The sequence below is a fragment of the Ceratotherium simum genome, chromosome 2 (genome assembly GCF_057802395.1).
Source record: "Ceratotherium simum simum isolate JZ-2026a chromosome 2, ASM5780239v1, whole genome shotgun sequence".
In the NCBI taxonomy this organism is placed as follows: Eukaryota; Metazoa; Chordata; class Mammalia; order Perissodactyla; family Rhinocerotidae; genus Ceratotherium; species Ceratotherium simum.
Genome location: NC_141901.1, coordinates 64,501,635 through 64,517,421, shown reverse-complemented (window position 1 = coordinate 64,517,421; position 15,787 = coordinate 64,501,635). Strand labels below are relative to the sequence as shown.

General features: G+C 38.5%; 1 long non-coding RNA gene across 3 annotated transcripts in view; it reads left to right on the top strand.

Moving 5' to 3' along the window:
• LOC106800354 (uncharacterized) overlaps window positions 1-15,787 on the top strand; it is a 72,365-nt gene that overhangs the window by 10,777 nt on the left and 45,801 nt on the right. For 2 of the 3 annotated variants that reach the window (XR_015555826.1, XR_015555824.1), the window contains exon 2: window positions 4,153-4,195. This is a non-coding gene — a long non-coding RNA (uncharacterized LOC106800354). Of the gene's footprint in view, window positions 1-4,152; window positions 4,196-5,208; window positions 5,358-15,787 lie in introns of those variants that run through there. The other variant, XR_015555823.1, reaches the window with a different exon arrangement.

Genomic DNA, 15,787 nt, shown 5'->3' with positions numbered 1-15,787 from the left:
TCAAGAGGTTTGCCCTTGACTTCAAAGGATTTGCAAAGATGAGGAGGTTGCAAAATCAACAAGACTGTGGTTGAGATGGCAAACAACTTTAACCTGGGTGTGGATGAGGATGACATTGAGGAGCTTCTAGAGATGGTTCCTGATGAATTGTCTAATGAGGAGTTGTTGGTATTGGAACAGGAATGCATAGCTGAAGAAGAGGCAAGAGAAAAGGAAACTTCAAGAAAAGAAAAAGAAGAAGAACCCCCAAGAAAATTCACAGTGAAGGGTTTAGCAGGAGCTTTTGCAGACATCAACAAGCTCCTTAATGAGTTTGAAAACATCGACCCCAACACCCAAAGATTTTCATTAATAGAGAGGAACGTTCGTGGTGAATTATCTGCTTACAAGCAAATCTACGATGGAAAAAAGAAAGAAACCAAGCAAACCATGATGGACATAGTTCTGAAAAGAGTGACACCTCCTCAAGATGAGCCTCAGGCAGGTCCTTCAGGAGGTATTCCAGAAGAAGACATTGTTATCATAGGAGATGACAGCTCCATGCGTGTTATTGCCCCTGAAGACCTTCCAGTGGGACAAGATTTGAGGGGGGAAGACAGTGGTATTGATGATCCTGACCCAGTGTAGCCCTAGGTAATGTGTGTATTTGTGTCTTAATTTTTTAACAGAAAAGTTTAAAAAGTAAAAAAAAATAAAAATTTTTAAAAATAGTAAAAAGCTTATAGAATAGGGATATAAAGAAAGAAAATATTTTTGTACAGCTGTCCAATGTGTTTGTGTTTTAAGCTAAGTGTTATTACAAAAGAGTCAAAAAGTTAAAAAAATTAAAAAGTGATAAAGTTACAGTAAGCCGAGGTTAATTTATTGAAGAAAATATTTTTTTATAAATTTAGTGTAGCCTAAGTGTACAGTGTTTATAAAGTCTACAGTAGTGTACAGTAATGTTCTAGGCCTTCACATGTACTCACCACTCACTCACTGATTCACCCAGAGCAACTTCCAGTTCTGCAAGCTTCATTCATCATAAGTGTGCTATACAGGTGTACCTTCTTTTTAATCTTTTATACCATATTTTTACTGTATCTTTTCTACGTTTAGATACACAAATACCATTGTGTTACAGTTGCCTACAGTATTCAGTACAATAACATGTTATACAGGTTTGTAGCCTAGGAGCAATAGGCTATACCTTGTAGTCCAGGTGTGTAGTAGGCGATACCACCTAGGTTTGTGTAAATACACTCTTTGATGTTCACACAATGACAAAATTGCCTAACAACGCATTTCTCAGAATGTATTCCCTTCGTTAAGCAATGCATGACTGTACACAATTAACATTAGCTGATATTATTAACCAAGATTTTCTCTTTGTTTTTGCAGTTGGTTTAACACAGTCTCTATGTGTCCAAGTAAAATTGCACTTTAGGACCATTCTTTCCCTTCCCTCCAAAAAAGTGAATTTGCAATTAGAGTATTTGTACTCAGAAAACATGGATTTCCAGGTGAAAGCTCAAAGTTTTTAAAAATTACAGTGTAGCTGAAATGTTATTTGTAATGAAAGGAAGCAAAAGTGGTATTAATACTTATACAAAATAAAGATTTAAACATTCTTTTTGTTGATGATGTGATGACATGTTTTAGTCCCTAATAATTTTGTCCTATGGCCAGTTAAAGTCCATCAGTAAGTTGGGGTGTTTAGGGCATGGCAGTGTGAGACTCTGGGGCAAATCCTTTTCTTAAAGAAGCTGTAAGAATTCTTACCAAAAAAATCACAGTCCGAATCGTACTAATCTTGATCCTTGCATCACTCAACATAATTTATTCACTCTCTGTTATCTGGGCTCCTGTCTGACCTCCCTGCGTTTAGAGTAATTGAGTCTGGTAATAGAGTTCAGTAACTCAGTAATAGAGTTCCTTGCTTGTACCTAGTTCATCAGGACCTGTGTCTCTGCCTTGTTATTTCAAGAGATTGAACCATACAACTGATTTGAGTCCTCTGAGAGACTTAATTTCTTGCCCTTGGCCCCATCTCCCCATAAATGAGCTCCCTTTTGCAAAGCTAGACCCCCACAAAGCTAAGTACTCACATCTCTGAAACTGTCAGGGTCACTGAGTACTTTTGAACAGGTTGTGCACTGCACAGCTTCACATAGTGCCATTTACATGAACTACATACAACCTGCCCAACTGTACATGGTGGCCCAGTGACCAGTTGTCTATTTCTTAAACTGTTGTTGATCACCTGCTATGTGTCTGCTTGGATAAATACCCTGAATCTTGTGTTACTTGATTTTTTGTTTGTTTATTTTTGGTTTAAACTAATGATACATGACCTATCATTACGTACTGGAATAGCACACTTAAAGAGTGGTCTTCATTGGATAGCATGTGCTGAGATTCTTGCCAGTGTTTGTAGTCTTCTTTAATTATTTGATCTCGTCTGCTTTGTATCTTGCTTCTGGTTAATTTGTCTCAAATTTTACAGCCACCCATTGCTCAGTGTGCTTGCTTCCATCTGGAATACTCCTTCCCTACTTTATCTTATAGGAATCTTATCATTTAAGTTCTAGTTTAGAAGCCCCTCATCTGTGGTGTCGTCGCACCTCACCTAAGCTGCAGTTTCTTTCCTTTCTTCCTCTTTTGATTTCCTTTAATATTTTATTACTATTGCATGTTATTTCTCTAGTTAGACTGTAGATTTTAAGAGTGAGGGCAATGTTTTATTTCTCTTCCTGTTCTCTGTAACACCTATATCAGTGCTTTGCTCATAACAGATGCTCAGTGACTATTTGTAGAATGTCTTGGTGAAAGTGCTGCTTAACAAGAGCAGTCAAGTAAAGATATGCTTAATGGAACTGAGAAGGGAGAGGCGAGAAATAGGAAAGTGATTTGGTGTCAACTATTGTAGTGATTTATGCATGAGGTGATAATCAGTCTTGAGTCTACTCAATGATGGTGTAAGTTGAGATGCGTTGATTATATAACTCAGTGTGGATGACCATGATCATAATGAGATAGGGGAGGGGAGGGCAGGGATTGATTAAAACCTGTGGTTGATCTAAACTGGAACCTGTGTCTTACTTTTAGAAGTTTATGTCAGATGTCAGGAAAATAAAACTAAATTCAGATCTAAGTTAACAGTACTCTGTATTCAGCTAAATAATGTTTAAAACCACAAAGAAATGGATCCTAGAAAAGCTCTCATTTAGTCTTTCTAGGGCTGTCATAACATTTCATTATTGTAAACATAAACTCCATTTTGTGGTGAAATTCAACAACACTAGAATGAGCTGTGGGATTTTTCTTCCCTCTTGTAACCAGCTGGACACAGGCATCAATAGGCAGAGAGAGAGTTGAGATTATTACTCATTTCTGCAAGTCATTTGAAATACTTTTACACCCCTCTCCCAAAAAGCCCCCTGAGCTAAACTTACTCATTTCTGGAGGATTATATTTTTGACAGGTTCTTGCACATTTATGAGTGTTCATCACATGCAGAGATTTAGCTTAATTTCTTTCACAAGTAATTTGAAGCCTGATAATACCTAATTGGCCTTAATTGTGCCTGGTTAAGTACAGCAAATATTTATTGAGTGTCTGTCATGTGTAGGCTATGTGTTTTGTACTCTTAGGGATAAAGAGAGACATAAGTTATTCTCTGTACCCTCTAGAGATTATATTCAAGTGGGAGAAACACCATAAATAGCTGTGTTCCATAGAGATAACATGATAATACAATGATACATGCTATAAAAGAGATACAAGCTGGATACTGCTCTAATAACTTGGTCTAATTCTGTTCTTTTTATAATATCTAGGTAACACATGGAAGCTCTTTCTGGATGCTTGACTGGTCACCAGATAACCAGAGTTTGTTTATGTCATGGTTTGGGGGGACTGTATTGGTGGGGTGTTGTCCAGGGAGCCCAACTTGTTGCAGATGGGACAGCATTGCAGATAGACTTCAGCCTTGCAAACATGTTAACTGGATTTTCCAGCTTACCCAGAATACCAGTTTCTTAGCAGTGGATAATACTAACCACATTTATCTGTTTCTTATCTACAAAAATCTGGCTGTCGTTTTATCAGCTTTATTGGTGTTTGGGAGAGGTGGGGAATGTGTATTCCTAATTAGGACATCCTTTCTTTCAGATACCAATTTGAAGTTGACTTGATGAACATAAAATCCATACAGGTAAGTGGGTATAATTACCTAGATTCTGGGAAGATGTAAGGAAATACCAGTCTTCCACACAGCTTACAAGTTAATGGAATTCTTGTGAGCCCCATATCCATAAGTTCCCTTTCTGAACCCTGTTCTGGGCTGACCTTTTCGTAGAGACATATTCTTTCTTTGCATTAAAAGCACTTGTTAAGCTACAGTCCAGTTGCTTTTTCTTAGCACCTGGAAAGGTTAAGCCTCATTCCATTATGTGTGGATATATTTGACCAGCTCTCAGTCCTCGAAGGCTCATCTCTTCATTGCAGTCTGTATTTTAAGTTTTGATATTTATTGTTAAGGTCTCATTTATTGTTTTCTGATACTGCTGAAAAACCACAGTTTTACTGCTAATAATAATAGGAAAAGATTCCAGCTATTACATGGACCTCATTCAAAGAAATTTGTTCAAGTTAGTTTGTGGGCTGGAACTACAGGGGCATTAAAATAACACTTACTTCTCCACCTATGATTTCCACTTCAGATAGTCACACAAGGATGTATCTAATTACCCAAACCTGAGATTCTGGAGTCACCCTGCATGCTCTCTCTCACCCCCTAATTACTCTCCATGTCTTGTCAGTTCTGTCTCCTAAATAGCTCTTGAATCTTTCCAGTACTCCCCACTGCTCAAACTTTAATTCTAGCTTTTGTTGTTTCTCACCTACACTGTGGAGTAGCCTCCTAACTGGTCTCCCTATCTCAATTATTGCCCTAACCCATCTTTTACACTGCAATAGTGTTTTCTCTAGAAAGAAGTCAAGTTTTTTTTACCATCACCATTTTGCACATGCTGTTCCCCCTCTCTGGAGAACCCCCAGATCCATCCTCTAGGTAGACCCCTGTTCATTTGCACAAGTCAGTTTATATAGCCTTTTCTCCAAGAAACCTTTCTTACACTCTCAGACATAAAGCAGCAGTGCCTTTTCTATGTTCCTTTTCCTACACTTAGTGGTACAGACCCTCTTACAGTAATTCATTGTTTTCAGGTCCACCAATGGAGTTTGTCCTGCTGGAAGGTAGAGGCAATGTTCTAATTTTTGCAACTGGAACAATGCTTGGGACATAAAATTTCTTTGTTATAAGAAATAATGTTTCTTTATTAAATGAATGAAATAAATAGACACTTGTTATTCTGGATTTGATTTCCTAATTTGCAAGCAACTTTGAAGGTCCATCACATGAAGTAATTTGTAATTTGTAGAAGCCTAAATCTAAATCAGGTAGCCCTGTGGGGTTGGTATGCAGAAATGAGTCACTCACCTTGTGAGGATTCTAGCCAGCTCCCCGTAACACCGTTATTTCAGAGTGGCTTTGTTTGTTTGTTTTTTATTCATGAAAACTGCCAAAGTTCTATTGTAAAATTTTAGTTATAGGATGAATTCAATCAGTTTTTGTGGGCTATTTTTATAAAACTGTTCTGAGAGAAAAATGAATAGTGATTACTAGTTTAAAATGTTGTAAATACACGTCGGTAGTATGGCCGTGCCTTCTGCATACTCAGCAGAAACAGAATCTTTACTTATGTATCCATTTCAATAGTTAATTCCTGGCTTACTCACGAAAGGAAACATGGTGTGGAAATACTTCTTATTCTTTGGGCCTCATATTTTGCGTGGTATTTTTCTGTAGAGAATGTACATAAATTGTTGCATGTTTTGTATCATTTTCAAAGATTAGCAGGCTCAGTAGGATTTCCATTGTCAGTGAATTCCCTGTCCCTGTAAGTAGTTTATCTTTGAATTGTAACTTACGTTTTTCTTTTTTTTTTTTTTTTTTTTTTTTTTTTTAAAGATTTATTTATTTATTTTCCCCCCAAAGCCCCAATAGATAGTTGTATGTCATAGTTGCACAGCCTTCTAGTTGCCGTATGTGGGATGCAGCCTCAGCGTGGCCGGAGAAGCGGTGCGCCGGTGTGCGCCCGGGATCCGAACCCGGGCCGCCAGCATCAGAGAGCACACACTTAACCGCTAAGCCACAGGGCTGGCCCTTACGTTTTTCTTTGTAGTGCCTCCCCTACCATTCTTATTGTTGTTTTCCACTCAGAATACAGTATTCAGAATACAGTATTCCTCATCTTGTTTGTTGAACATGTATCCCTCTACCCCTTCTCTGAATCTCTTCTCCCACATTAACAGAGACCTTGCTTCATCTGTTGTCCTGTTCCATAGTTTCAACTACTCCCTGCCTGTTGACTTTTTCCCTTCAGCATACATTAAGATGTACCCATCTTAAAAATAATCAGAGCAACCTTCCTCTAATTGTTGCCCCAATCTAGCTATTTCCCAATACTTTTCCTTCCTTTGACACACAAGCGTTTTGAAAAAAATAGAGGTCATCTCAAATTCCTCATCTTCTCTATTGTCTTAATCCATTTTATCTGACTTCCATCCCTACTACAATGAAACTATTCTTGCCATGGTCTCTAATGACCTGCATGTTATTAAACCAGGGGACATTCTGCTACTAGATCTCTGCAGCTTTTGACTCTGTTGATCAATCCTTCCTTGGTTTTTCTGACACCATTTTCTCTTGAATTTCTTTATGTTCTAATTCTGTCTACTCCTCAAATATTGGTGTTCTCAGGATTCTTTTTTTGGTCTTATTGTTTCCTTGTTCTACTAACTCCTACTTGATGATCTTATTCACTCTCATATCTCCAAAATCACTTCAAAGTTATGACTTTCTGTCTTTTCTATACAAACATATATATCTGTATTTTTACTTGAAGTTTCTTTCCTGAGCTGCCATCCCATATATTCAACTATGCATCTGCTACACTTAGTTCTTCCACAGCATCTCAGTATGAGTAAAACTTGAACTCTACTCTTCTACCATGCTGCTTTTCTTCCTGAATTCCCTGTAGTGAAGAGACGCACCATCCAGACCAAAGCCTAATGCCTCCCTAAAGTGTTTACCCCCTCAAACTCAATTGAATCGAATCCAGTTTTACTTGGTTAGTATCTCTTGATTCTAATTCCTTCTTTTTATCCTAATTCCAAGGCCTTACTCCAGAATTACTTCATATTTCCTAAGACTGATTCCAATTTCATCTATTTAATCTATTCATAATACTGCTCCAAAATTTTTTTCTGAAACATGTTTCTTATTGTTTTATTCCCCTACTTGAAATCCTTCAGTGCTTCCCTACTACATTAAAGATAAAATCCAAACTTCTTAGCACAGTGTAGATAAGGCATTTTATGTTCTAGCCTCAGTATTTTCTTTCTCACACCAATTCTTACCCCTCCTCTGTGCAATTCAACTGTGTATCAGGTCCCAGGGAACTTTCTACTCTCCACTTTCCATGCTACCCTCTTTTCTCCTTCTTACACCTTCCGTTCAGCTATTCTCTGCTCAGCTCTCCTATTTCAATCCTGATGTGACTTCATTAAAGCCTCTGCTTTTCTTCCTCATCCACTCATTTTGCATTGCCATACTTCCTGTTTCACATTTTTTTGGGGTGAGGAAGATTGGCCCTGAGCCAACATCTGTTACGAAGCTTCCTCTTTTTGCTTGAGGAAGATTGTCGCTGAGCTAACATTTGTGCCAGTCTTCCTCTCTTTTGTATGTGGGATGCCACTGCAGCATGGCTTCATGACCGGTGTGTAGGTCTGTGCCCAGGATCCAAACCCACAAACCCCGGGCTGCCAAAGCAGAATGCATGAACTTAATCAGCATGCCACAGGGCTGGCCCCACATTTCTTTTAATAGCACTGATTAATTCTATTATAATGGTTGGTCTGAGTCTCTCCCAGACTGTAAACTCCCTAGCAGCAGCAATTACGTATTTTATCTTTGTATCTTGCCAACTAGAATGTACCTACGGAATATACTTAATAAAAGTTTGTGGGATAAAAATATGTCTGATATCTGATTTACTTAAGAAATAATCACTACTATCTACAGTTACATTGCTTTTTTAAAAGTTTATATAATGCAAAGTAGGTTTACTCTTTAAAAATGGTCACAACTCATTTCAGCGACTGTGAAGCTGGGGAGATCCTGTCTGGGCGGAGGACATCAGATCTCATGGGCCTCGCAGCCCTGTGACCCTCCCCTGAAGCCCCTCAATAAAATGGTTTGATCCAAAAAAAAAAAAAAAAAATGGTCACAACTCATATATGAACCAAAGAACTTAGAGATAAGAGTAAGTAGCTCAAGAATACATGTGGCAGTAAATATGGTAAAGCCTTTGCAATGCAATTCTAACACCAACTACCCAGAGTTAGACCAGACATCGTAGGTTAAGGGCACAGCCTTCCACAAGACTGCCCTCATTTCAGACACCAGCTGCAAGCTTGGGAATTCCCAGGGCTACCCTCACTTTAGACCAGCTGATTGCAAATTTGGAAGGTTCTCGTCACCCCCTCAGTTTGATTATTTACTAGAAGAACTCACAGAACTCAGGAAAGCACTGTTTTTAGACTGTAGTTTTATTATAGCAAAAAAGATACATATCAGAACCAGTCAAAAGAAGAGACACATAGGGTGAAGTCTGGGAGGGCCCTAAATGTGAAATTTTATCCTCTCCCCATGGAGTCAGCACACACTCCCCCACACATTGATGTGTGGCAATGCATAGAGTATCACTAACCAGGGGGGCTTGTCTGAGCTTCAGTGTCCAGAGTTTTTATTGCAGTTTCATTATGTAGGCATGACTGACTGAATCATTGGCCATGAGGTTGCACTTAATCTCCATTCCCCTCTCCCCTCCCCAAAGGTTGGGCTGATACCATATGGCTCAAAGTCCCAACCTTCTAATCACATGATTGGTCTTTCTGGCATGTCTAGCCCCCATCATGAGTCATCTCTTTAGTGTAAACTCCCTAGGAGCCCACCATGAATAACAAAAACCCTCCTATCACTGGGAAAATTCCAAGGATTTAGAGGCTACGTCACAGGAATCATGGACAAAGGCCAGCCACATTCTTTACAACAGCTTTAGACTATCTAAAATAAAAACAAGCATGGCCACCAAAGCTGAAGCATGTGCAAAACCTAAATTATGTTGTTAGTTCAGAATTTGTGTTCTTTTGTCTATTTTAATCATATCAAGAAAGGGCCATGGTGCAAAGGAAATGAAAACAGAATATCAAGGAGATATTTGTATGCTATGTTCATTGCAGCATCATGCATAGTAGCCAAAATATGGAAATAATGTAAGTGTCCATCAATGGATGAATGGATAAAGAAGATGAGATGTGTACGTACAATGGAATATTATTCAGCCATGAGAAAGAAGGAAAGCCTGCCATTTGCAACGACATGGATGAAACTTGAGGGCATTATGCTAAGTGAAATAAGCAAGACAGAAAAAAACAAGTACTTCATGGTATCATTTACATGTGCAATCTTAAAAAAAAACAAACCTCAAACTCATAGAAACAGAGTAGAAAAGTAGTTGCCAGGGGCTGGAGGGTGGGAGAAATAGGGAGAGGTTGGTAAAAGGTTACAAACTTGCAGTTATAAAATGAGTAAAGTCTGAAGATCTAATATATAACATGGTGACTATAGTTAACACTGTATTGTATAATTAAAATTTGCTAAGAGAATAAACTTAAATGTTCTCACCAAAAAAAAAGGAGGGGCTGCCAGAAATTTGGAATTCATTTACACATTGAAAGTCTGAGTGACACTTAAAAACCAAATTGACAGCATTTCCATTTGGTATTGACAGCATAAATTTGCATTTGTTAAAGTATGTTAAAGGCTGTCTGTACAAGAAAAATTATCAGAATTAGGAAATAACTTCTTAATTAGATTATACCAACTTTGTTTAGAGAATATGTTTCAGAAATTGTGCTAGTGTGGACAGTTAAGAGCATATAAACAGAATAAAACTTGAATGATCCTTATAAAGCTGATGGCCTGTGAAATCCTGTTGGGTCCTACATCAAACAAATCAGCAGACAAAGTGATCTATTCCTTAGAAATGTTGTTTCCTCTATTTGGTGTTGGTTACTGATTTAATTTAAAATTCTGTTTACCTTTTATAATAGATTTAGGTTTTGCTTATAAACAGTAATTAAGTCTTAAGTTTTCTGCCTACATTTACAGGTACCTTAAGTAGCCAAGCAGTATTAAATCCATTTTACCAATATTGACACTCTTATTAAGAGATGTTAGCCTGGAGTGAAGTATAACTCCTAGGAAGAAATCTAAAAATCTTCCTAGGACTTTAACCTCCAAAACTTTGAAAAATTATAAGGTGAGGAAAGAGGGTAAAACAGCACATTTCTTTTAGGTAGTGTGAGTAAAAATTCCTTGTAATTAAGATCTCTGTTTTTATGGAATGGCAGAATACTCTGAATATCTCCTACTGATAACAGCAATAGATGATGGATAAAATGTATAACTGAGCTGACAAGAAATTTAAAAAATTCAGAGGCTGAAAGCAAAATGAATACAGAAACTCAGAGAGAAAGTAGCACTCAGGCTGCCTTTTGCCCTAGGGAGTTGTACAAAAGCATTTGGACCCCGAGCTCCATTTGCACAACTCAGGCTACTGAGCACAGGAGACAAACTCTCCAGCCTACCAAAGTTCAGCAGTTTACAAGAGACCTCCGTTGTAAAGACATCTATACTCAAAGGGCTATACCTTCAGTGTAAGGGTGAATTAGACGTAAACCTGTCCCACAAAAGGGGACAGCAAGAGGGCTGGCCTGGTGGCATAGTGTTTGGGTTAGCATGCTCTGCTTTGGCAGCCCAGGGTTCTCAGGTTCGGATCCTGAGTTTGGACCTGCACACTGCTTGTCAAGCCACGCTGTGGCAGCATCCCATATAAAGTAGAGGAAGATGGGCACAGATGTTAGCCCAGGGCCAATCTTCCTCAGCAAAAAGGAGGGTTAGCAACAGATGTTAGCTCAGGGCTAATCTTCTTCAAAAAAGGGACGGCAAGGAATATTAATAAAATTGAACTTTCCCTTGGCCAGGGATCAGCAGACTACAGACCTCAGGCCAAATCTGCCTGCTCCCTGTTTTTGTATAGCCTGTGAGTGAAGAATGGTTTTTACATCTGTAAATAGTTGAAAAAAATCAAAAGAACAGTATTTCGTGACATGAAAATTATATATGAAATTCAAATTTCAGTGTACATAAATAAAGTTTTATTGGAACACAGCCATGCTCATTCGTTTACATATTGTCTGGCAGCTTTTGTACTAGGACAGCTAAGTTAAGTTGCAATAGAGACCATGCACAGCTTGCAAAGCCTAAAGTATTTACTGTTTACTTTTTTACAGAAAATGTTTGCCAACCATTGGTCTAGGATTTATAATGGTTAGAAATCATTCGAGTTTTCTTCAGGTGCAGCTCATATCTCTAACCCATGTGATACTACATAGGCCTTTGTTTAAATAATAGATTCGAAATAACCGATAGTACAGTGATTTAAAGGCAAAGAAATAAAACTTAAATTACTTCAATTCTGTCATTTTATGTGACTACTTTGAGTTTATAGTTGTGTTGGAAACTTAATGAAACAGTGTAAACTATGAGGTATATAATATTTTGACGAACTTTCTTATCTTTATAATTGAAGTATATTCTTATTCCTTAACTTAATTTTTTAAAACTAAAGAACAAATCAAGAAAATAATTTCTAGAAATAGAAGTATAATGATGTACGCCTGAAATTTATACAATATTATAAACCAATGTTACTGCAATAAAAATATAAATAAAAATTTAAAAAAATAATAATAATTTCTTACAGAAGTCACAAAAAAGCACTAAGCCTAAAGAAAAAAGATTGATAAATTGCAACTATCAAAATTACAATCTGCTCATCAAAAGTCATTAAGAAAGTGAAAAGTCAAGCCACAGATTTAGAGAAAATATTCAAAAAACATATATCTGACAAAAGACTTGTATCTGAGTAAATAATTAAATCCTACTTGGATGGAAAACTCCCTTTCTCCATTACTCTCACACTACCACCACACTACTTCTAACACCAGATGTGTGGGGTTTTTCCTACAGCAACCAATTCTCTGACTCCAGCTAAGTGTCCTGTAACTCAGTTCAATTCTGACGCTAACCAGAGTTAGCACAGGCTCCACAAGTTAAGGGCTCAGTCTCACAAGCCTACTCCCAACTTCACATGTCAGTCACAAGTCGTAGGTGCCCAGGTATGACGTGTGTTTTTTTCCAACACCAAGCACTTCTCCAATTCTTGGTAGACGCTGACTGGGTGTCTCACAAATTTAATTCAGTTCTGACACTGTCTACTTACAGGTTAAGGGCTCAGTCCCACAGGACTACCCCCACTTCAGAGGCCAATCACAAGTCTAGGTTGTTACCTGTGCTTTTGACCAACTGGCTATAGATCAGAGGTTCCCACCACCCCCTTTTCGGGTTCAATTAATTTGCTAGAGCAGCTCTTAAAACTTACTAGATTACTGCTTTATTATAAAAGGATATAACTCAGGAACAGCCAGATTGGAAGAGATGCATAGGGCAATGTATGTGGAAAGGGCCACCATGGTTTCATGCTCTCTGGGCTCACCAATCTCCCACCATCTCCAGAAGCTCTCTGAATCCTCTCTTTTTGGGTTTTTATAGAGGGTCCATTATAGGCATGATTGACTAAATCTCTGGTCACACGGTGATTGATCCAATCTCCAGCCCCTCTCCCCTCTCCAGAAGTCTAGGGTGGGATTGAAAGCTTCAACCCTCTAATTGTGATTGGTTCCCCTAGCAACCAGGCCCCATCCTTAGGGGATTTCCAAAAGTCATCTTTTTTTTTTTTTTTTTTTTTTTAAAGATTTTATTTATTCATTTTTTTCCCCCCAAAGCCCCAGTAGACAGTTGTATGTCGTAGGTTCACATCCTTCTAGTTGCTGTACGTGGGACTCGGCCTCGCGTTGGACGGAGAAGTGGTGCCTTGGGGCGCGCCCGGGATCCGAACCCGGGCCGCCAGCATCAGAGCGCACGCCCTTAACCGCTAAGCCACGGAGCCGGCCCCAAAAGTCATCTTACTAACAAACTCAGGTGTAGTTGAAAGAGGCTTGTGAATAACAAGACACTCTTTTCACCGTTATGGCTCTGGAGCTATTTCAGCAACCAATGACAAAAGGCCAAATATTATAACAAAAGATGCCTCTGTGGGTCTTATATAGGAAATTATAAGGTTTTAGGAGCTATGTGCCAGGAACAGTGGACAAAGACCAACTATATATTTCTTATAAAGCACAATATCACACCAGGTTACCCACAACTTCTGTCTGACTTGGCTACAAATTGAAGGTTCCCACGACCTCCTTGACTTCTGTCATTTGCTAGAACAGCTCACAGAACTCGGAAATGCTTATGTTTACCAGTTTATTGTACAATAAAGGATACAGATGAATAGCCAGATGAAGAGATACATGGGGCGAGGTCTGGAAGAGTCCCAAGCACAGGACCTTCTGTCCCTCTGGAGTTGGAGTGGGTCACCCTCCCAGCACGTAGATATGTTCACCAACTGGGAAGCTCCCTGAAGCTCATACTGTTGGGATTTTTATAGAGGCGTTATAGGCATGATTGACTATTAACTCCATTTCCAGCCCCTCTCCCCTCTCCTTATCCCTTCCTTTTGAGTTTTTATGGAGGCTCCATTACATAGGCATGATTGGTGATTACATTCATAGAGAATGGGAGGTGGGGCTGAAAGTTCTAAGGTTCTAATCGTGGCTTGATCTTTGGTGACCAGCCCCTATCCAGGAGCCCACCAAGAGTCACCTCCTTAGAACAAAAGATGTTCCTGTCACTCAGGAAATTCCGAGGGATTTAGGAGCTCTGTGTCAGATGCTCGTATCACTCAGGAAATTACCAAGTTCTTAGGAGCTCTGTGTCAGGAACTCAAGTCAAAGACTAAATATTAGAACAAAGGATTCTTCTAGCACCCCTGTTCACAAGGGTTTTAGGAGTTCTGTGTCAGGAACCAGGACAAATATATATATATTTTTTTCACATTACCATTCAAATATATGAAGACAGCCCAATTTTAAAAAATGAATTGAATGACGCTTCACTGGAGAAGATTAATTAATGGCTAGTAAGCACAGGAAAAGGTACTCAGCATAATTAATCATTAGAGTAATGCAAATTAATATTAACAATGAGATACCACTTTACACCCATTAGAATGGCGAAGATTTTTAAAATTAACACCACCAAATGTTGGCGAGGATGTGGAGCCCCTGAATTCTCGTGCATTGCTAATAGAGTGTAAAATGGTGAAAGGACTTTGGAGACCTGTTTGGCAGTTAAACATGCACCTACCCTATGACCTAACCCATTTGATTTCCAGTATTTATCCAAGAGAAATGAGTACATATGCCCACAAAAAGACTTATACATGTTTTTCTAGCTGTTTTATGCATAATGGCCACAAATTGGAAACAACCCAAATGCCTGTCAAAAGGAGAATGGATTTAAAAAAATTATCATAAAGTCATGCAATGGAATACTATCCTATAAGCAATTAAAAATGAACTACTTGTTCACATAGCAAGATGGATGAATGTCAGAAACGTATTGATCGAAAGAAGCCAGACACAAAGGAAAAAATACTGCTTGATTCCATTCACGTGAAATTAAAAAACAGGCAAAACTAATCTCTGAGGACTATCATAGGTGGTTGCCTATGGGGGTGGCACTTGACTGGAAAAGTGCACTAGGGAACTTTCTGGGGTGATATCTTAATTGGTTGTTGGTTACATGGGTATATACATTTGTCAAAACCTATCTAATTTTACACTTAAGATCTGTGTATTTCACTGTATGTAAATTTACTAAACAAAACAAAAAATGAGCACACACATAACTTACAATGAAAACATTCCTAAAACTAACCCAAAGCAAATCTCTTGCTTAACGCTTTGGTTACTGGTACCTCTGTATACCATTATACATACTGCATTATTTTTCAAAATGACATTTGCTTTTATGTTACATGATAGGATCTAAAATCATTTCTTTTCCAAATGCAAGGCCACTTGTCTAAAAATAACTTGTCAATAACTCCATCATGTTCTCTCCAATATGCCTTCATCATAAATTAAGTGTATATCTTTAAATGAGTAATAAAGAATACAGGAGATCAGCATCAGACTTTCAAGTCAAAATCGGGATCACAGGAGGAGTCTTGCTAAGAGCTTGCTACAAGTTAGGTGTTTCATATTCATTATTTCAGTTAACCTTTACCATAATCCTGGTAAATAGGTATAAGGTCCATTTTACAGATGAGTATGTTAAGGTTTAGGAATGTTGAGTAACTTAATCGAAAACACAAAGCTAGTAAGTGGTGGAACCCAGATTTGAACTTAGTTCAACTGACTCCAAAACTTAAGCTCTTTTCACAACACCCACTGTTTCAGTGAGGAAGGGAGGGAAAAGCAGTGTAGTTAAGATTTACAGGCTGGAACATGATAGAGTCTGGTGGGTTGATCACTCCAGTGAGGCCTAAGCGTGTTGACTTCTTGGCTGCCCCTTCAGATGTCTCTTCCACTGTCTGACCCAGGCCTCCACATGAGCTCTGTAGCTCATCTGTTTTCTTTGGGTGCTGTGATAGTCAAGGGCTAG